Source organism: Carcharhinus amblyrhynchos, chromosome X (genome assembly GCF_965287045.1).
Source record: "Carcharhinus amblyrhynchos chromosome X, sCarAmb.v2.hapA, whole genome shotgun sequence".
NCBI lineage: Eukaryota > Metazoa > Chordata > Chondrichthyes > Carcharhiniformes > Carcharhinidae > Carcharhinus > Carcharhinus amblyrhynchos.
Window position 1 is genome coordinate 12,417,650 of NC_137359.1, and position 27,943 is coordinate 12,445,592.

Genomic DNA, 27,943 nt, shown 5'->3' on the forward strand with positions numbered 1-27,943 from the left:
CCCCCTTTTGTATGTTCCCATTGAATCTGCATCCACTGCCCTATCGGGCAGCATCTTCCAGATCACAACTCACTGCATTTTAAAAAAATTCCCACTGCATCTTTCACCAATTGTATTAAATCCGTGTCTGCAGGTTCCCCACCCTCCTACCAGTGGGAACAGTTTTTTCCCCCATTTCATTTAACTTATTGATGATTCATTGATTGAATCAGTGGAGAAGAGCAGAGCACACACAATGGTCCATCAACAGAAAACAGTTAGCCTACAAAAAAAATGGGACACTGGGCAATTGGTCAGTCAAACACAATTAATACACGCTTCTTTCTGGTTTTGGAAGGTAGGTATTTTGTACAGCAGATAACATCAATCCCCGGAAAGGTATCAGCCCTGTCAAAGAGCTATTAATTCTGCCGTTACGAGCAACATACTGCAGTTTGATGTAATTAAATGTACGCTGAGTGCTTCCTGTGTTCGTTTTAATCATTAACTCGCTCCATACAATTGGGAAGGCGATTCCGATCTGCAAATTTCCTGCAAAACTGAAAACAAGCATTAAAATTCAGAGCGAACTGGCTGCAAACAAAGGGCTGAACTTCACATTTTTACCCACCCAACTGATAATCAAAAGCAATTTGTATTTCATAACCAGCAGTCTGTACGATGGCTTTTCCCACAGTATTGCGAGCCTGATCCTAACCACAGGTAAGTTGGAAAGATCAAACAGCTGGAAGAGCTGGAACAGCCTCTGGGGCCCTTGTGTCATGTTTATGGCATTCCATTACTCACTCCAGGCTTCAAAGGGAGACATTTAGACTTAAAAGCCATTAACCCTGTGAGTACAACATGCCTTGACTGCCTTTAAAGATGTCGACAACGATCGCTGGGCATTGGTCAGGAGTCAATTACAAAGAGGCATTGAGTTCCATGATGGTTTGGGGCCATTATGGGCATTAATGAGATGGACAAGAGTGCACACAAGCTCATATCCAATGAAGGACTGTCACGACCAGCCCCACGTGAGGTCCCCCAAAAGTTGTTGATCCGGGCGGGAAAAACCCCTCGCTTTGTCACCGTCCAGCTGGGATAACCTCAAATTGTATAAGCCCGGGTGAGGAGGGGTGATTAGCTCCTTGCCTTCATTCAACCCACCCTCTGCTGGGAGTGACAAAGGTTTAATTTAACAAAGTTCTCTTTTCCTGAGATACCTTTTCTAGATCTAATAGTTCTGTTTAAAAAGAAGCCAATTTAACCAGGCTTTCTTGAGTTAAGATTGAGTAAGTTTGCTAGTGATTAAAAAGCTAAGGAGATATGATAAAACACATGCATTGACATTCATTCAGATTCGAAGTAAGAATTGAGTCCAGCAGTAAGTAAATATAAGTAAAAAGTTACATGGAGTAGTCCTCAAGTAGTGAGGAGTAGATGATGTATGTCGGGGCCGATATAGATTGACTCCAGCAGTTGATTCTTCAGTTCAGATGTTCTGTAGTTAGATAGTGAATTCAGTATTTTTTCCAGATACAACCTCCTGCTGGCTGATCAACTTTCACAGTCAGAGAGAGAGAGAGTTTGTACACGTTCCTACAGAAGCTGGCTACTTATACAGGGCCCTGCCTTGGTTACAGTATCACCTTCAGTGTGGCAAACTTCTGACTGCTGTTTCTCACAGTATACACGCACAGGCTGACACCCAGTCTGGTACCAAGCAAGCTTTTAACCTCTTCCTATGTATATTCCAGCTGGAGACCCAGGATACACTAGTCTCATCGAGGCAGTGGAGATGAGATAGTTGTTATAAGAACATGGAGATGATGATCAGTCTTTGGATTCTTTTAGAAGTACCTTGTTTAGAAGCACAGAAAGGGGTTCCATTGTCCCTTAGAGAAAGCCCCTGCAGCAATTTCTATCAGTGAGCTGGGGTCTTTGTCCATTTCTCAAATATAAAACTCAGGAGTTTTTTAAAGTCCAACATTTCTGTGTATAATTCCAGGCCTTTTTTCTCCATCATCATAACAGGGCCCACTCAATGTAACCCCCGTTGGCTGGTAGTGTTTTGTAATGCAGATGATATGCTGTCAAACAGGTATAATGATTCAGTCAAAGTCCCTGTACCCATCGGCTAATGGAACAGTAATATTCATAGCACATTATCATCTCATGAGGAGACTTCCAATTGTGCTCAGTTTGCTCCCATCCTCTGCTGCAAATATTGACTCACTCTGGCTCACAGTTCACTACAGCTTTCAGCCTTGCTATTTTAAGATAGCTATTTGACTCCAGGGGCATTGTAATTGAGGCCAGTTCGGTGACAAGCAGTCTGAGCTAATTCTTTGTGCCACATAAATGTCAAGCAATGACCATCTCCAACAAGAGACAAATCAACCATCTCCCCTTGACATTCAATGGCATTGCCAATGCTGAATCCCCCACTATCAACATCCTGGTGGATGCAATTGACCAGAAACTGAACTGGACCAGCCATATAAATACTGTGGCTACAAGAGCAGGTCAGAGGCTGGGAATCCTGCACCTCTTGACTATCTAAAGCCTGTCCACCATCTACAAAGTGCAAGTGTGATGGAATACTCCCCATTTGCCTGGATGAATGCAGCTGTAACAGCACTCAAGAAACATGACACCATGTAGGACAAAATAGCCCCACTTGATTGGCATCCCATCCACAAACATTCACTCTCTCCATCACCGACACACAGTAGTAGCACTTTGTGCCATCTACAAGATGCATTGCAGGAACTCACCAAGGTTCTTTGGGCAACACCTTCCAAATAAAATAAAATGAAGGGTGTGGAGGTGATGGTGGCATTCTTAAATGTAGAAGATCCAAACCCACAACCACCACCATCTAGATGGACAAGAGCAGTAGACACATGGGAACACCACCACCTGGAAATTCTCCTCCAAGCCAATCACCATCCTGACTTGGAAATATATTGCCATTCCTTCATTGTCACTAGATCAAAATCCTGGAACTCCTCCCTAACAGTGCTGTGGGTGTACCTACACCATAGGACTGCCACCTTCTCAAGGTCAATAAGGGATGGACAATAAATGCTGGGCCAGCCAGTGATGCCCACATCCTGTAAGTGAATAAAAAAACTGATAGCCTGTGAATGCTGTGACTAATTACATCATCCTGATTGTCACCTTGGCCAAGGTCAGGCAATCAGCAGACTGTGGATCATGCCTGACCCTTTGTGTTCTCTATGGGTCAGTACCCCATTCGGCAGTATCTGAGAAAGCGAGTCAAATAAAAATGTTTACTGTGACACGATACAAAGGTGCACACCAAAAGCTGATACTAGAAAGAAAAAAGAATATCCAGCCAAAAAATGGACAATATGAATTTTAGTTACAAAACTTAAATGGCATAGCTCGCTGATGCTAAAATAAGATTATAATGACAGGAGTATACTGTAAAGATAAAACCTTCTGTCGGGGTGGGGGGGGGGGGTGGGGGTGGGGGGGGGTGTAGGTATTAGTACTGGCCACCAGATGGCAGCCATCTTCCTCTGGGCAGGTTCCTTATTTCCTGTCTATAGCTAAGACAGCTCCAGGGCCACTTGTGACTTGGCAGAAACCAGTATAAGGCATCTTCCACATTTGAGAATGCCACCATCACCTCCACACCTTTCATCTTATTTTGTTTTCCACCATTTGAAACTCAATATACTATTTACTGTGGCTAATGTTACGCCGTTGTTTAAGAAGGGTGCCAGGCAAAAGGCGGGGAATTATAGGCCTGTTAGTTTAACGTCTGTTGTAGGTAAAATGTTAGAATCCGTCATCAAGGAGGAAATAGCGAGGCATCCTGAGGGGAACTGCTTGATAGAGCAGACGCAGCACGGTTTCGTTAAAGGGAAGTCGTGTCTGACAAATTTACTGGAGTTCTATGAGGATGTGTCTAGGGCGGTGGATAGAGGAGAGCCAGTGGATGTGGTCTTTCTGGATTTTCAGAAGGCGTTTGACAAGGTACCTCACAAGAGGTTATTGCAGAAGGTCAGGGGGCATGGAGTTGGGGGTAGGGTGTTAGCGTGGATAGAGGACTGGTTGTCAAATAGGAGGCAGAGAGTGGGGGTCAATGGGTGCTATTCGGATTGGCGGATGGTGACTAGTGGAGTGCCCCAGGGGTCGGTGCTGGGGCCTCAGCTATTTACCATTTATATAGATGATCTGGAGGAGGGAACCGAGTGTAGGGTGTCGAAATTTGCTGATGACACCAAAATTGGTGGAAAGGCAAATTGTGCGGAGGGTGTGGAGAGTCTACAGAAGGATCTAGATAGGCTGGGCGAATGGGCCAGGAAATGGCAAATGGAATTTAATGTTGGCAAGTGCGAGGTGGTCCACTTTGGTAGGAATAATGGTAGGAAGGATTATTACTTACGTGGAGAAAAACTGCAGCAGGCGACGGTGCAGAGGGACCTCGGGGTCCTTGTGCATGAGTCGCAAAAACCCAGCTTGCAGGTGCAGCAGGTGGTCAGGAAGGCGAATGGGATGCTGGTCTTCATAGCGAGGGGGATTGAATATAAAAGTAGGGAGGTCTTGCTGCGGCTGTATAGGGCATTGGTGAGGCCGCAGCTGGAGTACTGTGTGCAGTTTTGGGCGCCGTACTTACGCAAGGATATTTTAGCCTTGGAGGGAGTGCAGAGGAGGTTTACTAGGCTGATGCCGGAGTTGAGGGGGTTGAGCTATGAGGAGAGGCTGAATAGATTAGGCTTGTACTCGTTAGAGTTTAGAAGAATGAGGGGAGATCTCATTGAGACGTATAAGATGATGAATGGGATGGATAGGATAGAGGTGGAGAGACTCTTCCCGCTCAGAAAGGATAGTAGGACTAGGGGGCATAGCCTCAAGATAAAGGGGGGGGGACGGTTTAGAACGGAGTTGAGGAGGAACTTCTTCACTCAAAGGGTGGTGAATCTCTGGAATTCTCTGCCCGTTGAAGTGGTGGAGGCTGCCTCGCTAAATATTTTTAAGACGCGGGTTGATGGGTTTTTGATAAGAGAGGGGATTAAGGGTTATGGGGAGAGGGCGGGAAAGTGGAACTGAGCCACGACAGATCAGCCATGATCTTATTGAATGGCGGGGCAGGCTCGAAGGGCTAGATGGCCTACTCCTGCTCCTATTTCTTATGCTCTTATGTTCTTATTTCTGCAGCTACCAATCAGATCAACTGCACCCCTGTCCCTCCACCTTTGATGTCCTAGTCCCCAGTATAACCATTATTCCCTCTCATCCTGCCCATTCTTCCCACCCTGATTTGGCCACATCTCCACTCCCTTAAGTCCAAAGAAAGCAGACGAGAAAGGATGTGGAGTAGGCAGTGTTGTAATGGTATTGTCACTAGACTGGTAATCCAGAAACCCAGGGCAAGACCATGGCAGATGGTGAAAGTTGAATTTGATAAAAAAGGTCCACTGATGATCAGAAAACCAGTCGATTGTTGGAAAAACCCATCTGGTTCACTAATGTCCTTTAGGGAAAGAAATCTGTTGTCCTTACCTGGTCTGGCCTACATATGACTTCAGGGTGGCCAGTTCTCCCCAACAGATTCTAAATGTCAAATTTGCATAAAAACTGGAGTAAATCCTGCTGGTTTTATCAGTGGGATTTTCAAAATGAATCTCCCAAATGCACTATTGTGATTCATGCGAAAAATCAGGCGACTGGGACTATTCCCGCAGGAGAGGCAGCAGCATAGTGCTGAGTGGGCCATTGCGCATGCGCCAATGTCAGTGCTGAGATCAGTTTATGCGCAGTAGCCCCACGCTGCCGGCCTTCTGATCGCTGGCCAGCTCAATCACTGACCAGCCCTGCGACCCCTCATTGCTGGCCATGCACCTCCCCCCACCAAACCGCCTGATTGCTGGCCCCCTGAACATGTCTGGACCAGTCTTGACCGCCCCCCCCCAATCTTGATCTCCCCACCGACAGTCATGATCTTCCCCCCCCTCGCCCCACCCCCCTCTCACGATCCCCACTGACAGGCCAACCCCTGCCCTGCCCAAGTCGCTGGCCTCTGCTTGCAATCCCTATTGAGAGTGGCGGGACCCCCACTCTCACCAATTGCCACCAGAGGCCCAACTTTCCCCTCCTCCAGTAGACCCCACACCGTATTAGGCCTTGCCCCTTGACACTGACCGATGCCCGGTGGACAGTGCCAAGATGCCCCCTTGGGCATTAGCACTTTGCCCCTTGGGCAGTGCCGGGGGCCAGGTTGTCTCTGCCAAGCTGGTGATGCCTAGGGGGCCCTGCCTTCATCCCAGACCTCCTGGGGGGCCTTGATGGACTCCCTTCACTCCAGCGGGGTTGGGCTGCCAGCTCCCCATTGGGGGGAGCTATTGTAAACCCCACTAGAATGAAACACCCCTAGTGGGAGGGTGGGTGTTGCGGGGGAGGGGGGGTGGAGGCTAGCCCTAGCCCAGTTTGCCTTCCATCTCCCCCCGCCTACCCTCTCCATGCTCATCTTATCCACAAGGCTCATGATGTCATATTTGACCCTGATCACATGTCCACGCCGATCTCTCAGTTCCATCTCCATTATATTGCCTGACCTCATCACACCCTCCCCAATGCACACAGCTCATCTGCATCTGAAACTCTCATCAATGCCTCCAGACTTCAGTATTCTACCGCACTCCTGGCTGCTCTCGAACCTCCTGTCCTCCATAAACTTGAGGTTATCCAACATGCTGCTGCCTTTTGGGTCCTCACTGTCCACGGGGATTGTGCCAGAGGACTGGAGAGTGGCAAATGTTGTTCCTCTCTTCAAGAAAGGAAATAGGAATGACCCTGGTAATTATAGGCCAGTTAGTCTAAGTTCGGTGATTGTTAAGTTAATGGAAATGGTCCCGAGGGATAGGATTTATGGCCATTTGGAAAGATGCAGTTTAATCAAGGATAGTCATCACAGTTTTGTGATGGTTAAGTCCTGCCTCGGAAATTTGATTGAATTCTTTGAGGAGGTAACTAAGTGTGTGGATGAAGGTAGAGCAGTTGATGCCGGAGACATGGATTTTAGTTAGGCGTTTGATAAGGTACCCCGTGGTAGGCTCACGAAGAAAGTAAGGAGGTGTGGGATAGAAGGAAATTTGGCCGATTGGATAAGTAACTGGCTATCTCATAAAAGACAGAAGGTGGTGGTGGTGGTGGTGGAGGGAAAATTTTCAGACTGGAGGCCAGTTACCAGCGGTGTACCACAGGGGTCAGTGCTGGGTCCTCTGCTCTTTCTGATTTTTATCAATGACTTGGAAGAGGGGGCTGAAGGGTGGGTCAGTAAATTTGCTGATGACACCAAGATTGGTGGAGTAGTGGATGAGGTGGACGGCTCTTGTAGGCTGCAAAGAGACATTGATAGGATGCAGAACTGGGCCGAAAAGTGGCAGATGGAGTTTAACCCTGATAAGTGCGAGGTGATTCATTTTGGTAGGACAAACTTGAATGCGGATTACAGGGTCAACGGCAGGGTTCTGAGGAATGTGGAGGAACAGAGATCTTGGGGTTCATATCCACAGATCTCTGAAGGTTGCCACTCAAGTAGATAGAGCGTGAAGAAGGCTTATAGTGTGTTAGCGTTTATTAACAGGGGGTTTGAGTTTAAGAGGCGTGGGGTTATGCTGCAATTGTACAGGACCTTGGTGAGACCACATTTGGAATATTGTGTGCAGTTCTGATCACCTCACTATAAGAAGGATGTGGAAGCATTGGAGAGTGCGCAGAGGAGATTTACCAGGATGCTGCCTGGTTTGGAGGGTAGGTCTTATGAGGAAAGGTTGAGGGAGCTGGGGCTTTTCTCTTTAGAGTGGAGGAGGATGAGAGGCGACTTAATAGAGGTTTATAAGAATGATAAGGGGGACAGATGGAGTGGACGTTCAGAGACTATTTCCTTGGGTGGATGTAGCTGTTACTAGGGGGTATAACTATAAGGTTCATGGTGGGAAATATAGGAGGGATGTCCGAGGTAGATTCTTTACTCAGAGAGTGGTTGGGGTGTGGAATGCATTGCCTGCTATGATAATGGAGTCGGACACTTTAGGACCTTTCAAGCGGTTACTGGATAGGCACATGGAACACACCAGAATGATAGGGAGTGGGATAGCTTGATCTGGGGTTTGGACATAGCTCAGCACAACATCAAGGACTGAAGGGCCTGTACTGTTCTATGTTCTATGCCCATGTCCTAACTAGCTGTCCACACATCACCTGCTGTGTTCGCCAGCCTGCACAGGCTCTTGGTCAAACGCTGCCTCAATTTTGATAGAGAAAAGTGGATTGGGAATGAAAGGTCGTAGGTCTTAAAGAATTGACAAAGGGGCCAAAGTGGAAATGAAGATAAACCTTTTTCATGCAGAGGGTTGTTAAGATCTGGAACTTGCTACCCAAAAGGGTGGTGAAAACAAATTTCGCTGTCAAAAGACAATTGGACACGTACTCGAAGTGGATGAACTTGCAGGGTAACAGGACTGATTGGAAAGCTCATCCAAACAGCCAGCACAGGTATAATGGGTCAAATGGCCTCCTGTGCTGGATCATTCCCTTAGAATGTTTCAGTTTATTTTAATTTTATTTCTTTAACCTTTACTTAGCCAGGTGAATCAATTGAGAACCAATTCTCATTTACAATAGCGACTTGGCCAAAAGGTTAATTCCACCACAACAGAAATGACAAAATCCAATTCATTTAAACACTCAAAACAAATAAAAGACAAATTAGCAGTGAAAGAGAATTGACAGTTTAGCAAGCACAAATATCAACGAACAGAGATTTAACCCTTCGGCATCCACAGTAATGAGTTAGCTTCAGTTTTAGTTGTACCTGGTTCCTGTCATTGACAGCCACTAATGGGAATGAATTATGACCAAAGACTGCACTCTCTCTTGAAGTGATCAGTTGGATCAAGTCTTATGACCTCAGATTCTAAACCCATGACATGAAATGTAAGTTTTTAAATTAAGCTGACTGGCTTTGCCTAGTTCAAATTGGTGGTAGATTCGAAGGTAGGGGGATTGGGACCACCATCAATTTGCCAATTTGCTCCCTTACTGTGTGATGGAGACGTTCAAAGTGACTGTGCAGTCAGTAAGTTTAGCTCAGTTGGTTAGACAGCTGGTTAGAGATGTAGAGTGATGCTAACAGTGTGGGTTCAATTCGGGTACCAGCTGAGGTTATTCAAGAAGGCTCAACCTTGCCCTTTGCCTGAGGTGTGGTGACCCTCAGGTTAAAATCTCCATCAGTCAGCTCTCTCCTTCAAAAGTGAGAGCAACCTGTGGTCATCTAGGACTATGGTGACTTTACACTGCAGTCCCCACGTGCTTCCAGTGCCAGACTCCATTTTACAGAATGTACACTGGACAGCATCTGATACACTTGGCTCAATATTAGAATTATCGCTTTGACAGAGTGTGACAGATCAACATCACCCAGAGGAGGAAGGTAAACAACTTCAATATCAAACAAATGTTTTGCTGAAAGAAAATCATACAAGAAAAACTGAAATTTCTATTGCACTTATAGGGGTCAATTCTCCCATCCCGCTGTGTTAATTTTCTAGTGCAGTGGGCCAGGAGAATTGCACAGGGGGCGATTTGCAGGATTCCCATGAGCGTTCGCATCTTGCTAGCGTCTCCCAGCGGTGGAGACCGTGCCAGAAATCGTCGGGGAAGGGGGGGCTAGGATCCAAATGATATTTTACATATAATTTAAAAGTTATTAGTGAGCCCGGCACTGAAGTGTCCAGGCCCACTAGCCTCTCCCATCTCACCAGAGTGTTTCACACTAACAGGGATTACACTAGCTCCCCACTTTAGGGACTAGTGGCTTGACCCCACTGGAATATAGGGAGGACAATCGGGGCCACCAGGAGGTTGGGTGGCAGGTGCGCCAAGAGGCAAAGTGGCAATGCCCCAGGGGTGGGGCATATGGGGGCAGGGCCTATTGGGAGCGGGGCCTTCGGTGGGGATGGGAAGTTCTGCTGCCACTCTGCATTGGGATTGATGGGGACAGAGGGGGGGGCTAGCGATTGGAACGAGCTTTTGTGAGGGGGCTGGAGATCGGGGGGCCGGGACGAGGGCTGGGAATGTTGGGGGAGCCGCGATTAGGCTGTGGAGGAGTTGAGGGGGGGGCAGCACTGCAGGGGTCCCGGGCTGGGCAGTATTCGAGCTGGCCAGCAAATGGGAGGTTGACAGTTTGGGACCACTACATATGTACAGAGGCCCGCTGGTTTTAGCCTCCCGGGTGGGAATAGGCCCCTGAAATCTAATGAAATTCACACTGGTGTGAACTCCCACTGAAAATACCATTACTCCAGCTTTCCTGCGAATTCAACACTTAGAATGTTTTTGGGAGAATTCCGCCCATAATGTGGAAAATCATCTGTGGATACTTTACAGAAGCTTAAGAAAAACAACGAGCCCGAGAAGAAAATATTTCATGGAATTCTATTAAATTAATAACAGAACCAGGTCATTTGGTCCAACAGGATGGTGCTTGGTGTTCATGTTCCACATGGGCCTTCTCCCACTCCTCTTCCATTCATCCTATCAACAGCATGTGAAGCCACTGGAAAGGATGCAGAAAAGGTTCAGGAGAATGGTTCCAGGCACTTCAGTTACGTAGATAGATTGGAGAAGTTGGACTGTACTCCTTGGAGTAGGTTAAGGGGAGATTTGATAGAAGGATTCAAAATCATGAGGAGTCTGGGACAGAGTAGACAGAGAAAACTGTTCCCATTGGTGGAAGGGTCAAGAACCAGAGGGCACAGATTTAAGGTGATTGGCAAAAGAAGCAATGGAGACATGAGGAAAAACCTTTTTACACAGCGAGTATTTAGGATCTGGAATGCACTGCCTGAGAGTTTGGTGAGGCAGATTCAACTGGGGCTTTCAAAAAGGAATTGGATCATTATCTGTAAAGGAAGAAAACACAGGGCTATAGGGAAAATACAGGGCATTAGGACTAGGTGAGTTGTTCTTGCAGAGAGTCACTATGGAGACACTGGGCTGAATGGCCTCCTCCTGTGTTGTAACTGTTCTGTGGTTCTATGATTCTATATCCTTCTCCCTCATGAGTTCATACCGATTCCCCATTAAATACATCTTTATTAGGGAGGGTGACCAAAAAGGATGAGTCAAAGAGGGAGGTTTTGTGGGAAGTGTGAACCAAATAGAGGTAAGTGGAAAGGCTGATGTAAGATATTTATGCAGCCTGCAGCAGCCCTTTAAAGACTGATGGTTAGCAATGGCTGCAGCGAGTGTGCACACTGGTACATCAGAATTGCATCAGAGCCTGTTTGGCAACACAGGACCCCAATCTGTTGGGGCTAACGAGGGATATGTCCAATTTTGACAGATCCCTGGCCTACAACAAGGCTGCAACCAATATGGAAGCTGGAGAAGCAGAGGGATGTGACGTGATTTTCTTGTGCCTGTTCCACCAGCCGTGAGGACAGAAATCAGGCCCTGTGCCTATAGAAGACATTAACCTATTGCTTAACCAGAATTAGCAGGTCAAAGCAGGAAACGTAGGCCCTTAAAGTCAACTCACCTATTATTCATATATACATGGCTTGTTGCTTAACTGACTCATCAGAGGAAGAGGAAATTAGACATTTCAGACTAAATAAATATAAAATGCTGTCAATAAAAGTCAGAGGTGGAAGTCAGTCCAATATAAATTAGGAGCAGAAATGGCCCTTTCAGCCTCTCGAGTCTTTTGTGGCTCCACCATTTGATCATGGCTGATGAGAGTCTACTTTCCTCTCTAACCCCATGCCCTTTGACTTCCTTGTCAATCAAGATGTAACCATAGAGTGAATTTAAATCACCTCACTCCTTCCATATCCTCCATTGCAAAGTACAGTGCAAACTGAGTCCCACCTTTCTCATGTGGTTCAATCCTGGTTAAAGTACTAAGCTCTGTCTTATATAAAACATGATTGAATGTTAAAACTGGACATTTAATCCCCCTAAGTCTGCTCCGCCATTTAACAAGATCATGGCTAATCTGACTGTGGTTGTAACTCCAATTTCCTGCCTGTCCCCCCATAACCCTGCACTCAAAACAGTTGTTTAATGTAGCCTTGAACAAAGTCAAAACCCACCTTGAGAACCGCACCTTTTTTTTTGCTTTCGAAATTGGCCTTTCTGCTGCCCCCAGTTGTACGTTAGCCCAGGCAGAACTTAGTACCTGTTCTGTTGTTCAATTGTGTTCACCCATCAGCAGTTGATCTGACAAATTCCTCAGCAACAGGATGGGTTTTTGGTCCATTTTGAGCAAACCATTAAGTCGATGACCGTGCACCTGAGGTGAAAAGAAGCATTCCGTTCTCAGAATGAGGGGGAAAAAAAACTCCAAATCAAATGATTAAACTGCTAAAGAGACTTTTAATACTCTCTGAGAGCAGATAGTTGGCATACCACTGACTGGAGATCCTAACTTGATAAGGGTTTCACACTCCAGCTATGTCCTTCTCTTATGAAGTCAGTGCCAGTCATATTAGTTTCACAAGGAAATTTGATTCTATTTTTATAAAACACACAGTAAAAAGCATCTTAAAAGTAAAACTTTGAAGTGGGAGGAAGTCTTGACCTTAAGTATAGCTATGATTGATTTTTGTTGAATAACCACAACCTATTACTGTCATCTCTGACGCTGGAAGATATTTTTAATTGAAAAATCAGGGTCACTATATCAAGATAATCATGTTGAATATTATTTTCACATATTTGTGTTCCCCGGCCAAGCAGTGAACATCATCACACATCATTCCCTGGATCAGGATTTACAAATTGAGTGGGAAGATCCTCAGTTTAGTTCCCTGTCAAGGTGGGGGGAGGCATGGGGATGACCCCCTGCTGTTTCCTGGTGGTGTGTCCAGGTGCAGAAGGGGTTAGGGGTTAGGGTCTCCCGGAATTGAAGGTCAATTTCCAGGACCCTGTTATGTGCAATCCTAGGGAAAAGTCATTGGGACATCAAAAAGGATTTTTTTTTCTTCTTCATTTTCTTTGAACATCTCTCTTTACCAGATATCAAACTATATTGCAGGGTGGGTGGGTGAGTGGGGGAGACGGGTCATGTGATGAAACCTCGAGGAATACATCTCATCATAGCTGGCAACCCAGGGGCTCTGACCCAAATTTTCAATTTCCCTCTGGCCACGGGGGAGATGCCAGATGACTGGAGGACAGCTAATGTGGTTCCGCTATTTAAGAAGGGTTGTAGAGATAAACCAGAGAACTACAGACCAGTGATTCTCATGTAAGTGGCAGGGAAACCATTAGAGAAACTTCTGAAGGACAGCATCTATCTCCACTTGAAGAGGCAAAGCTTGATCGGGCATAGTCAGCAAGCCTCCCTCACCCCATCGATTGCAAGCAGAGTGGCAGTAGCGCCTCCCCCCCCACACTGTGCCACTCCAGCCTGGCCCCGCCCTCCAAACCAATGCCCCTTCGGGCCCCACTACATTTGCCTGTCCCCATAATCCCTGCCCCTGGCACTGCCCAGTGGACAGTGCCAAGGTGCTTCATGGGCATTGCCATGGTGCCAGGCTGGCACTGCCCAAGGGGCAACCCCCCTTACCCTTGGCCTCCCGTGGGGGGCCTCAATGGCCTCCGGTTCTGCCAGGGAGGCCAACACAATTGTTCCCCGTTTTTGGAGAGCAGGTATTTTCCTCTCATAAGAACATAAGAAATAGGAGCAGGAGTAGGCCATCTAGCCCTTCGAGCCTGCCCCGCCATTCAATAAGATCATGGCTGATCGGAAGTGGATCAGTTCCACTTTCCCGCTTTCTCCCCATAACCCTTAATTCCCGTCTATCAGAAACCTATCTACCTGTGACTTAAATATATTCAGCGAGGTAGCCTCCACCACTTCAACGGGCAGAGAATTCCAGAGACTCACCACCCTTTGAGTGAAGAAGTTCCTCCTCAACTCCGATCTAAACTGCCCCCCCTTATCTTGAGGCTGTGCCGTCTAGTCCTGCTATCCTTTCTAAGCGGGAAGAATCTCTCTACCTCTACCCTATCCATCCCCTTCATTATCTTATACGTCTCTATAAGCTCCCCCCTCATCCTTTTAAACTCCAACGAGTACAGACCCAGTCTATTTAGTCTCTCTTCATAGTCCAACCCCCTCATCTCCGGTATCAGCCTAGTGAACCTCCTCTGCACTCCCTCCAAGGCCAATATATCCTTCTTCAAGTGCGGCGACCAAAACTGCACACAGTACTCCAGCTGCGGCCTCACCAGTGCCCTGTACAGTTGCAGCAAGACCTTCCTGATTTTATATTCCATCCCCCTCGCTACAAAGGCCAGCATCCCATTCGCCTTCTTGATCACCTGCTGCACCTGCAGGCTGGGTTTTTGCGATTCGTGCACAAGGACCCCCAGGTCCCTCTGCACCGTAGCATGCTGCAGCTTTTCACCCTTTAATTAGTAATCCCTCCTACTATTATTTCTGCCAAAGTGGATAACCTCACAGTTGCTAACATTATGCTCCATCTGCCAGGTCCTCGCCCACTTGTCCTTCCTGCACTGGCACTTCACTCTTCGAACAGGTTTGAAGAGTGAAGTGCCAGTGCAGGAAGGACAAGTAAGGAAAAAGCTCTGTGTGGGTTTAAAAGAGGAGTTTTCCCAATCAGAGAAAGGGGTGATTCCAGGCATATTTGAAAAGAAGGGATGGTTTGCTGTACGGCTGAGGCCGTTTGACAAAAAATACATCAAGTCAATGGTTTCCAGAGCAAAAAGGGGGAGCACTGGAAAGACAATAAAGAAAAATATACCGAGCAGTCTTGAGTCGCTAGCGCTTGCAAGAGAAATGGCGGGTCAATTCGGCATGATGTGGAGATGCCGGCATTGGACTGGGTGGGCACAGAAAGAAGTCTCACAACACCAGATTAAAGTTCAGCAGGTTTATTTGGAATCGGAGCGCTGCTCCTTCATCAAGTAAGTGGAGAGGTAGATTCACAAACACGACATATATAGACAAAGACACAATTGCAAGTTTATGGTTGGAATGTGAGTCTTTTCAGGTGTCTTTATAAGTACAGAGAATGCGAGTGGAGAGAGGGATAATCACAGGTTGAAGAGGTGTGAATCGTCTCAAGCCAGGACAGTTAATAGGATTTTGTAAGCCCAGGCCAACTGGTGGGGGGTTACAGATAGTGTGACATAAACCCAAGATCCCGGTTGAGGCCGTCCTTATGTGTGTGGAATTTGGCTATCAGTTTCTGCTCAGCGACTCTGCGCTGTTGTGTGTTGTGAAGGCCACCTCGGAGAATGCTTACCCGAAGGTCAAAGGCTGAATGCCCATGACTGCTAAAGTGTTCCCCAACTGAAAGGAAACATTCCTCCTGGTGATTGTCCCGCGGTGTCCATTCATCCATTGTTGTAGTGTCTGCATAGTCTCAATGGCCGATGTACCATGCCTTGGGGCATCCTTTCCTGCAGCATATGAGGTAGACAACATTGGCTGAATTGCAAGAATATGTACCGTGTACCTGGTAGGTAGTGTTTTCATGTGTGATGGTGGTACCCATGTCGATGATCCGGCACGGCTTGCAGAGGTTGCTGTGGCAGGGTTGTGTGGTGTCGTGGTCGCTGTTCTCCTGAAGGCTGGGTAGTTTGCTGTGGACAATGGTCTATTTGAGGTTGTGCGGTTATTTGAATAGCAAGTAGTGGGGGTGTGGGGATGGCCTTTGTGAGATGTTTGTCTTCATCGTTGACATGTTGAAGGCTCTGAAGAAGATGTCATAGTTTCTCCGCTCCAGGGAAGTACTCTGTTGGTCATGTCCTGTGTTTGCCTTCTGGGGAGGTCGGTGTGGTTTTTCACTGTGGTGTGTCAGAGCTGTCGATCTTACAAGAGCGTCTTTCAGCATCTGTAGGTGTCTGTTGCATTTCTCCTCATCTGAGCAGATGCTGTGTATATGGAGGGCTTGTCTGTAGAGGATGGCTTCTTTAACCTGTTTAGGGTGGAATCTGGAGAAGTGGAACATCATGAGGTTATCCGTGGGCTTGCGTTGCATGAAGTGCTGAGGTGATCATCCTTAATGGAGATGCATATGTCCAAGAATGCAACCAATTCTGGAAAGTAGTCCATGCTGAGTCTGATGATGGGATGGAACTTGTTGATGTCATCACATAGTCATTTCAGTGATTTTTCGCCGTGAATCCAAAGGAAGAAAATGCCACCGATGGATCTAGTGTATAGTGTCGGTTAAAGGTCCTGTGAAGAGGTCTTGTTCAAACTTGTGCATGAAGATGTTGGCATATTGAGGTGCAAATTTGATCCCTATGGCTGTTCCCTGTGTCTGGATGAAGAACTGGTTGTTGAAGGTGACGGCTAGTGGCTTTTGCTACCACATAAACCTGTTGGACTTTACCTGGTGTTGTGAGAGTTCTTACTGTGTTGAAGGTGAAGACATTGTGGTCCAGGACGAAGCGGATGAGTTGTAGAATTGCATCTGGACATTGGCAGTTGTCGGTGTTGAGTACTGAGGCTGTTGCAGCAATTCCGTCGTCTTGGGGGATGCTGGTGTAGAGCGCCGAGACGTTCATTATGTCGAGGAGTGTTGCTGGTTCAACTGGTCCATGGGTGCTGAGTTTCTGTCAGAAGTCCGTAGTGTTGCGACAGAAGCTGGGGGTTTCTTGTATGATGGGTTTCAGGATGCCCTCAACATAGCCAGAGACTTTCTCACACAGGGTCTCATTGCCTGAAACGATGGGATGGCCAGGTGTGTTGGCCTTGTGTATCTTCGGGAGGCAGTAGAGACCTCCAACGTGGGAAGTACGTGGGATGAGAGCATGGAGGGTGCTCTGAAGGTCAGATCAAAGGTTTTGATCAGTCTGTTGAGTTGACAGGTGTGTACTTTGGTTGGATCTGCGGGTAACTGTCGGTAGTGTTCCCCGTTGTTCAGTTGTCGGTACACTTCTTTGCAGTAATCCGTTCTGTTCAGTATGACGGTAGCCAACCAAGTACATGGTACTTATTCATGCGACTCGGCCAATGTTGTCTACCTCATATGCTGCAGGAACGTATGTCCTGAAGCGTGGTACATCGGCAAGACCATGCAGATGCTACGACAACGGATGAAAGGACATCGCGCAACAATCACCAGGCAGGAGTGTTCCCTTCCTGTTGGGAAATGCCTCAGCAGTCAAGGGCATTCAGCCTCCAATCTTTGGGTAAGCGTTCTCCAAGGCAGCCTTCAAGATACACAACAACACAGAATTGCCAAGCAGAAACAGATAGCCAAGTTCATGTCTTCTTAATCATGGTGTTCCTATGCAGAGCATTTTCAGTACTTTGTACAAGCAAATAAAATTGCAGACGAACTGCTCATACCAGCTTTTCCTAACACAATAGTAAATAAAACCTTCATTGTTGTGGAATTTGGTTCATCCAGCAAAGCCAGGAAGCAAAAACACTTGCGATGACTTGACAAAAATTTTTAAGAGCATTACTCTCTAAAGCCACTAATCATTGTAGAATGGTTCAGGTTCCACTGAAGGAATCAAGTGGAAGGTGAAAGTATTGCTCAGTTTGTGGCAAACTTAAAAAGACAGGCACAACATTGTGAATTTGGTGAGTTAATAGAGATATTCTTCAAGATCGTCTAGTTTGTGGTCTCTAAAATGAGGCTATTCCCCAAAGAAGATTGCTTACTGAAGGTACTTTGACTTTCAGGACAACAGTTGAAATCACAGTGTCGATGGAACTGTCCACTAAAGAGGCTTCACAATTTGGTGCGAGAATGAAGATCCACAAGTTTGGAACTACCCATAAGTCAAAACAGCAACAAGCATGTCACAGATGTGCCAAAATGAATGCTGGAGCAAGGATAGTCAATGTAAGAACGGTGGCAAAATTGGGGCATATTGCAAAAGCTTGTTGGGCTAGACCAGCTTCCCCTGACAAGAATATTCAGAAGAAGAATCTGGATACCTTCAAGAAGAACAAGTTTAATTCTATAAAAAGAATTTACAACATGGAAGAAAAGAATTACAACTATGAAGAATAAAATGTCCAGAAATATGATGAAGAGCTCCAACTAAATGTCTTATCTATACAGGGTGAATCAATTGAAGTGGTCTCTCTGGTGTACAATGTTACCTGGATGATACTATACTTACAGGATCAGTGAACAGGGGCACTTGAATAATTTAGAAGCAACACTGAAATGTCTTCAAACAGATGGTCTGTGCATGAAGTGAGAGAAGTGTGACTTTTTCCAGACGTCAGTCCAGCATTTGAGTCACATTATTGATAGTAAAGGCCCACATAAAGCCGCGAACAAGATGGAAGCTATATCAGAAATATCACATCCTATGAGTATGATGCAATTGAGGTCCTTTCTAGGATTAGTAAATTATGACAAATTGTTTCTAACTTAGCCACATTATTAAAGCCATTGCATAATTTACTATGTGTGAAATAGGCATGGGACTGGACCACAGAATGTGAGAAAGCATACAAGGATGTCAACGATGCTTTGCAGCAATCTGAAGTAGTGGTTCATTTTAATCTGAAGCTACCATTATTGCTTGCTTGTGACGCTTCACTTTATGGAGTCGGGGCAGTAGTTTCACATATTATGTCTTCAGGACAAGAATGGCCAAGAGCTTTTGCTTTGTGTATTCTGACTAGTGCTGAATCTAACTATGCTCAACTAGAAAAAGAAGCATTGAGTGTAACTTCTGGTGTACAAAAGTTGCATCATTATTTAAATAGTTGTCATTCCACATTATTGACTGATCATCAACCCTTAACTAGTATTTTTGAGCCATGTTAAGGCATACCTTCATTAGCTGTTAGCCAATTGCAAAGGTAGTCACTGATCTTATCTGCACATTTCTATGATATAAAGTATTGTCAATAAGAGTGCCAGCTAACCCGTTGAGCAGATGCCACCAACTAGCTTTGCTAATATTCTTTATTTTTCACCATGTAGATCATTTGCCTGTGACAGCTTCTCAAGCTCAGAGACATCCCAGAATTGATCCAATGATGGGGAAGATGATGGATATGATATTGAAAGGAATGAAAACTGGAATGCATCGTATACATCCTGATTTGAAACCAGGGCCGCAATTCTCCCATCTGCGCCCGCCACTTTTCTGGGGGGTCTGGCCGGGAGACGGGCGTCTGTGGCCTTGAATGGGGATTTGTGCATGCGCGGGGAACACATATACATCTCCCAGAGCAGGCAAACAATCGCCCTCCAGACCACACTGGAAACCGGCGGGAAGGCAAGTAAGTAATTTAAATCTTTTGTGCATATATTTTAAATATGTAGATTAGTTAATTATTGGGACCTTTCAGGTTTGGGGAACTAGTGGGAGATCACGCCAGAATGAAGGTGGGGGGTAATTGGGGCTCCCCCAGGGTGTCGGGGGTGCCCCCGGGCTTGGGCACCCTGGCAGTACCAGCCTGTGCCCTGGCACTGCCCAAGAGGCAAAGTTCCCATGGCCAAGGGGGCTCCTTGGCACTGCCCATCAGGCATCGGGCAGTGCCAAGGGAGCAGGGCCTATTGTGGTCAGGCCTGGGCGCAATCAGTGGGGGTGGGGGGGGTTCCTGCTGCCCCTCTGCATTGGGATCGGTCTGGGATGGAGGGAGGACAGCAATTGGGGCGGGCTGGCAGGGTTGCCTCCAGAGGTTCTCACCGAGGAGGGGATAGGGGGTCTGCTGAGGGGTGGGGCCTGGGCATTGAGGCGCTCCAGGACAGGGGAGGATCAGGGCTGCTTCGGGAATTGTTGTGGGGGCCGTGATCGGACCGTGGCGGGGGGGTGGCTGGAGGAGCAACACTGTGGGGGTGCCGGGCTGTCCAGTGATCGGGCTGGCCAGCAAATGGGAATTTGACAGATCGGGGCCACCGCGTGTGTGCAGAGCTCCAGAACTCTCAAACTCCGACTCGAGTAGGCCCCGTCTCCCCTGAGTTTTTAATGAGATTCACAACTGGGCTCTCTGCATTGCACAGAGTGTGGCCCATCGGCTGAGAAGCTGAACAGTTGAGATCTAGAACAGTTTTGCCGCCAATTCAGCACTTTTGGGAGTATCACCCCCCCCAGATGTGTCAAGAAAACTTGAGTTGTCCATCCAAGGTGGGTGTTTATTGTGGGGAATCCCAGTGATCATTCCTCCTAGTCTGCATGACATCCTGGTATAGTCCAGATGAAGGAATTAGCCAGTTATTTTTGTTGGTCATGTCTGAATGCTCAGATTGAAGATAAAGTGGGATTATGTCAATCCTTTATCGAATAAGAAATACACCACCATTGTCTCCTTTACACCATTGGGAGTGGCCTAAAATACCATGGCAATGATTGCATGTAGATTTTGGTGGTCCATTTGAGGGCGACATGTTTTTAGTCATAATTGATGCACATTCAACGCGGCCAGGATTTGTTGCCATGAGATCTACCACAACTGAACAAACTATTGAAAAGCTTGACAACATTTTTGCAAGATCTGGTAAACCAGAACATTGTTAGTATCAGAGATAGTAGCACGTCAATAACAATCTCAAGTTGCTAGACGAGAAGACAGGGCAAAACAACGCTCATTTCAACAAGGAGATCAAGCACATAGTTGTGCCATGAGTGAGAAATGGGTACTAGCCATAATTTTGACAAAAACAGGTCCAATTTCTTACATGGTTCAAACTGATGATGAGCTAGTTTGGTGATGCCATGCTGACCAATTGTTGTTATCTCAAAATTGTTTCTCAGAATCAACTCCAGAAGTGCCAACTTTAGTCCCTAGTGTTGTGAATATTGATACAGAAGATTTAGTTAAACCTGAGTTGCCTGATGATTGAATCTCTGCTACTATACCACATGGGAATGATACAGAATTAGTTCCAAGAGATGTAGTGTCTACTGAAGTTCCAAATCATACTACTAGGGTCGAGGACAGTCAAATTCCAGAACGTTGTATATAACCAAAGAGGAATTGATGTTCTCCTGATCAACTTTCTTATTGACTGTGTATAATGATTAATGGTGCATAGTACTGTGTCTAAAGTACTACTGATCTTATGTAGTAATTTGTTGTCATGATCACAGAAATAAAGAGAGATGGATGTTATATATTTAAGTAGTTGCATGATTGTTTTAAGAACAGGTCACATGATTTGATGATGTCATTAGGGTGTTTCACAGGTTCCTGCTTTTAGGTTCAGTTTATACTCTGTACAATCAAGAGCTCCTTGAATAAATCTGTTGTTGTTACTTTGAACCTATGTGTGAAAACTATGTCTTTTGCTTTTGTGTAAAACCCACAACACCTAATATAGTTAGAACATTAAGCCTAGTCAGCAATGCCCACATCTCATGAATGAATATGTAAAAAAAAATTTTGAAAGCTGTCTTGCCCTTCTCATCAGCTTTACTGAGGGTTCAGCACTTGCACCCATAAAGCACAATGCTTCACACCAGGGATTCTGCTGGTTGTTTTTGCAAGTGCAGACAGATGTTGAATAGCCTCCATATTTCATGCAGTTGATGAGCTGTGGAACAACCAATCATTAGCCTTGTCTTGATTTCTGTGCTGCTGTACCCATTTGTAGTCCCTTCTAGAACATAGAACATAGAACATAGAACATTACAGCGTGGAACAGGCCCTTCGGCCCACAATGTTGCACCGACCAGTCTTATTTTTAAAAAAAAACATTGACCCACTAATCTAAACCACTCCCTTTTCGTCCATAAACCTATCCACCAATCTCTTAAACGCCCCCAAACTAGGCGCATTTACAACTGCAGCAGGCAGGGCATTCCAGTCCCTCACCACCCTCTGGGTAAAGAACCTGCCCCTGACATCCGTCCTATAACTACCCCCCCTTAATTTAAAGCCATGCCCCCTCGTGCTAGATTTCTCCATCCGAGGAAACAGGCTATCACCATCCACCCTATCTAAACCTCTAATCATCTTATATGTTTCTATAAGATCCCCTCTTAGCCGCCTTCTTTCCAGTGAAAACAACCCCAAATCCCTCAGTCTCTCCTCATAGGACCTCCCCTGCATACCAGGCAACATCCTGGTAAACCTCCTCTGCACCCTCTCCAAAGCCTCCACATCCTTCCTGTAATGTGGGGACCAGAACTGCACACAGTACTCCAAGTGCGGCCGCACCAGAGTTGTGTACAGTTGCAACATGACGCTGCGACTCCTAAATTCAATCCCCCTACCAATAAACGCCAAGACACCGTATGCCTTCTTAACAACCTTATCTACTTGATTCCCAACTTTCAGGGATCTATGTACACATACACCTAGATCCCTCTGCTCCTCCACTCTATTCAAAGTCCTCCCGTTAGCCCTATACTCAACACATCTGTTATTCCTACCGAAATGGATTACCTCACACTTCTCCGCATTAAACTCCATCCGCCACCTCGCGGCCCAGCTCTGCAACCTGTCCAAGTCACCCTGCAAACTTCGACACCCTTCCTCACAATCTACCACACCTCCGACTTTGGTGTCATCAGCAAACTTACTAATCCACCCAACTATACCCTCATCCAGATCATTAATAAAGATTACGAACAGCAGTGGCCCCAAAACAGATCCCTGAGGCACACCACTCGTAACCGAACTCCATGATGAATAATTACCATCAACCACCACCCTCTGTCTCCTATCTGCTAACCAATTCCTGATCCAAGTACCTAAATTACCACCAATCCCATACATCTGCATTTTCTGCAGAAGCATACCATGGTGAACCTTATCAAACGCCTTACTAAAATCCATATATACCACATCTACTGCCTTACCCCTATCCACCTCTTTGGTCACCTTCTCAAAGAACTCAATAAGGTTAGTAAGGCACGACCTTCCCGCTACAAAACCATGCTGACTATCTCTAATCAATTCATTACTCTCCAAATAACTATAAATCCTATCCCTAATAATTCTTTCTAAAACCTTGCCCACTACAGAAGTAAGACTCACTGGTCTATAATTCCCAGGGAAGTCTCTGCTCCCCTTCTTAAACAATGGGACAACATTCGCTGTCCTCCAATCTTCCGGTACTATACCAGAGACCAACGACGACCTGAAGATCAGAGCCAGTGGCTCTGCAATCACCTCTCTTGCCTCCCATAGAATCCTAGGGTAAATCCCGTCTGGACCAGGGGACTTATCTATTTTCAACCCTTCTAGAATATCCAACACATCCTCTGTATCAACTACAATACTTTCTATTTTACACCCCTTCACCCCAGTGACCTCCTCAGCTACATTCATATCGTCCTGCGTGAACACCGAAGAGAAATAATGGTTCAATGCCTCTCCAATCTCTTCCGGTTCCACACACAACTTCCCCCTACTGTCTGTAACTGGCCCTAATCTTGCCCTGACCAACCTTCTATTCTTGACATACCTATAGAACGCCTTAGGATTCTCCTTAATCCTATCAGCCAAAGTCATCTCATGCCCTCTTCTAGCCCTTCTTAACTCCCTCTTCAACTCCCTCCTAGCCAATCTAAAGCTTTCTACTGCACTACCCGAGCCCTCAAGCCTCATCCGAACATAAGCCTCCTTCTTCTTCCTAACCAACAAATCAACTTTTTTCGTGCACCACGGTTCCCTAGCCCTACCAATTCCTCCTTGCCTGACAGGGACATACCTATCACAGACCCACAGTAGCTGCTCCTTGAACAAACTCCACATTTCAGACGTTCCTAGTCCCTGTAATCTCCTAGTCCAACCAATGCTTCCTAATTCTCTCCTAATGGCCTCATAGTTACCCTTCCCCCAGCTAAAACTACTGACCCGAGGTTCATGCCTATCCCTTTCCATCACTAAGGTGAACGTAACCGAATTGTGGTCACTATCACCAAAAAGCACACCAACTTCCAAGTCTAGCACCTGGTCTGGCTCATTTCCCAGCACCAAGTCCAATATAGCCTCACCTCTAGTTGGCCTATCTACATATTGAGTTAAAAAACCTTCCTGCACACTTTGAACAAAAACTGACCCCTCTAACGAGCTAGAGCTATAGCTATTCCAATCAATGTTAGTAAAGTTAAAATCCCCCATAACAATTACCCTATTACTTTCACTCCTAACCAGGATCGTCTCTGCAATCCTTTCCTCAACCTCTCTAGAACTTTTTGGAGGTCTATAAAAGACTCCCAACAGGGTGACCTCTCCTCTCCTATTTCTAATTTCTGATCCCAGAAATTGAAATTGATCCACGTTCGTAATGGTTGGAGTTTCACAAGGCAAATCAGGCTTTTTTGGGATTTCAGAAGATGCAAAGCAAGAGGCCAGAAGAACAGTGAGCCTTCAGATGTGAAAATAGCTGACATTTTGGTACTCTTGAACAGCATAAAGTGTTGAAGGCATGAAAAAATTAAGCTGAATAACTTTGTCAAAGACGAATTGCTTTATGTTAAAGGAAAACCCTAATCTTTTCTCTAACATAATACAGTATCATCTTGAAGTTTATACTGGTACTGGAGGCAGTTCAGAGAAGGTTCACTTGAGAAGGTTGATCCCTGGCTTGGAGGGATTTTCTTATGAGTAGGTTGGGCTTGTACTCATTGGAGTTTAGAACAATAAGAGGTGACGTTATTGAGACAGATCAGATTTTCAGGGGGCTTGACAGGGTCGATGCTGAGAGGTTGTTTCCCCTTGTAGGTGAATCTAGGACCAGAGGGCACCATCTCAGAGTAAGGGCTTGTCCATTTAAGACAGAGATGAGGAGGAATTTCTTCTCTCAGAGGGCAGTGAATCTGTTAAATTCTTTACTGCAGAGGGCTGTGGAGGCTGAGTCGTTAAGTATGTTCAAGGCTGAGAGACAGATTTTAATCAGTGAGGGAATTGAGGGTTATTGGGGATAAAGCTCGAAAGTGGAGTTGAGGATTATCACATCAGATCAATCATGATTTCATTGAATGGTGGAGCACAATCGATGGCCTACTTCTGTTTTTATGTTTTATGGTCTTATGATCTAATATCAATCTTGGTGTTCAGACATGAAGTCCAGAGCTTCAATTCACAGTCACTATTGGGTGGTCTTGATTTTGCATTTTGCCAAATAAAGAATTGTTCTGCCGCTCTCATAGCACAGACTTGGCATAATTGATGAATTATTTTCCTTAAGACAACACAGGCAGAAAATGTGTCCAAGGTGCACCAATCCCTTCAGTATCTCACAGAGTTAACAGAATTGCATAAGACACGACATGATCCCCATGCTAGTGTCAGTTTGAAAAGTACATCGTTTGCAATCGCACATAAGGAGAAGCTGAAATGTTGCAAGAAAATAGGTCCTGGAGGCAAATGTGGAAATGCTAAGAATTATTTTTGCATTTCACGAGACAGCTCACACTCTCTTTTTCTAAACAGATGGAGAACTCGCACTGTCACAGCAAATTGAACTCCAGCTTCAAGACTGACTTGGACTTTCCAAACAACCAATACATTTCATTCAGGATGGGCAGGCATGTGGTATTTTTTGTTGAAGTACTGGCCTATATTCCAAATAGAGAGAATTGTGACCAGACTGGAATACATTAACATGATGATAAGCATAACAATAACTCGCATTCATCTAGCATCTTTAACATAATGAAAATTCTAAATTGGGGCAAGGCCAATTTTGATGGTATTAGATAGGAACTTTCAAACGTTGATTGGGGGAGTCTGTTGGCAAGCAAAGGGATGGCTGGTAAGTGGGAGGTTTTCAAAAGTGTGTTAACCAGGGTTCAGGGTAAGCACATTCCTTTTAGAGTGAAGGGCAAGGCTGTTAGAAATAAGGAACCCTGGGTGACTCAAGATATTGAGGCCCTGGTCATAAAGAAAAAGGAGGCACATGACATGCATAGGCAGCTGGGATCAAGTGGATCCCTTGAAGAGTATAGGGGGTAGGGGGTGTAGGAGTAGAGTTAAGAGAGAAATCAGGGCGCGAAAAGGAGACATGTGATTGCTTTGGCAGATAAGGCAAATACATAAAGGGCAAAAGAGTAATCAGGGAGAGAGTAGGGCCTCTTAAGGATCAATAAGGTCATCAATGTGCAGATCCTCAAGAGATGGGTGAAATCCTAAAGGAATATTTTTCATCAGTATTTACTGTTGAGAAAGGCATGCATGTTCGGGAACTGGGAGAAATAAATAACAATGTCTTGAGGCGCATACATATTACAGAGAAGGAGGTGCTGGAAGTCTTAAAGCACATCAAGGTGCATAAATACCCAGGATCTGATGAAATGTACCCCAGGACGTTGTTGGAAGCTAGGGAGGGAATTACAGGTCCCCTAGCCAAGATATTTGAATCATCGACAGCAACAGGTGAGGTGCCTGAAGGTTGGAGGGTAGTAAATGTTGTGCCTTTGTTTAAGAAGGGCTATAGGGAAAAGTCTGGGAACTACAGACTGGTGAGCCTAACGTCTGTAGTGGGTAAGTTGTTAGCAAGTATTCTGAGAGACAGAATTTGCAATCATTTGGAGAGGCAAGGACTGATTAGGGACAGTCAGCATGGCTTTGTGAGTGGAAAATCAAGTCTCACAAATTTGAGTTTTTTGAAAGGGTAACAGTGACGTTAATTTTTTAAAAGGACACTTTTTTAAAAAAAATCGTGATCTCTGCAGCCCTCAGAGTCAATGTTTCTCAGTTTACAGCCTGAGATGATGTCATTGGTGGGAGGAGGAAACAAAACTGTGTGCCAGTCAGGTGACAAGGGTTGTTTTTAGTTTTGTTTTGGCTGCAGTGTTAGAAGCATAGCTGAAAGAAGTCTCTCTGTTTTTATTTTTCCCTTGCCTGCAATTCAAGCAGTCTAATTTCTTGTGCTTTTTGTTCCTCCCTTTCTCTGGCTTTCTCTGCTGTAATAGCCTCCCTTCCTTTTGCTTTTTCTGCTGCAATGGCCTCCCTTTCTCTGGCTTTTTGTTCTGCTACTCTCTCTCCTTTATTTTGAATCCAAGCTGCTTTAATTCTTTTTCATGTTCAAGCTGTTTCATTTGTAATTGAATTCTAGCCATTTCCAATGACTCTGCATGTGTTTCTGGCAATTTTAAATGCTGTGCTATCACCACAATTGTCTCCCCTTTCTGTACACTGTCAGGCAATGTCAACTGCAATGTTTTTGCTAATTCCAAAAGCTTTGTTTTAGTTATCTTTTGCAAACTACCTTGCATAACCTCTTCCACTCCCAAGAACGTATTAGCCTCTGAAAAAGCCATTATTCCACAAGGCACTCCTTATTTAAACCTGAATACAACACCTGAAAAGAAACTATAAATATGCTAACCACTCACTGTCTTTTGAGTTCAATAATCCCAAATCAATCAAGAAATATAGATTTTAATCCCATTACAGCCCCCAATTGTTATGCTTCAGATTAAAACTCCAAAGTGTTTTATGAAGCCTGCTTGAACCACAAGTTTTGCATCTTGAATTTGGCTAGGATAAGCATAAGATGCTTCACTTCAAGTGTGATTCAGAAGAACTGCTGGAGAGCTTTTATCAAGCAAAGTTTATTTAAGAATATAGTTAACATGTATAGTAAGAAAATATTAGCAACTTTTATCAATTACAAACAAGAAACAAAACAACCATTATAATGTATAACTCTTAACCTATACATATATATGTGTCAGATGTTCCAATCAAAACCAACATCCAATAAATAAAACCCTTTAAACAGGTTTATCACTGCACAGGCTATCACTCACATAATACTGGAATCCAGTTCCCTGGGTTGAATGCTGATTTCAAATGATCTTGAAAACTCAAAGCAGCTTGTAGTCTTCAGCTCCCCAAAACAGAGATTTATTTTACTGCAGGATGACAAACAAGCTATGCTTTCAGCTAACTATAAAACTTTCAAAATAAAAATAGAGGGAGAGACTTCTTTCAGCTATGCTTCTGACACTGCAGCCAAAACAAAGCTAAAAACCCTTGTGATCTGACCGGCACAGTTTGTTT

The 27,943-nt window shown here is 45.3% G+C and overlaps 1 protein-coding gene and 1 long non-coding RNA gene across 2 annotated transcripts in view; one reads left to right on the top strand and one right to left on the bottom strand.

Annotated features, from left to right (window-relative positions):
• Window positions 1–27,943, top strand: part of LOC145361845 (pleckstrin homology domain-containing family A member 3-like) — a 299,538-nt gene that overhangs the window by 193,594 nt on the left and 78,001 nt on the right. The gene's annotated exons all lie outside the window — the stretch shown is intronic.
• On the bottom strand, window positions 177–27,915 carry LOC145362050 (uncharacterized). Its single transcript, XR_013889922.1, has 3 exons — window positions 27,691–27,915; window positions 12,117–12,316; window positions 177–539 (listed from the first exon to the last, which is right to left on the bottom strand). It is a non-coding gene; the product is annotated as an uncharacterized LOC145362050 (long non-coding RNA).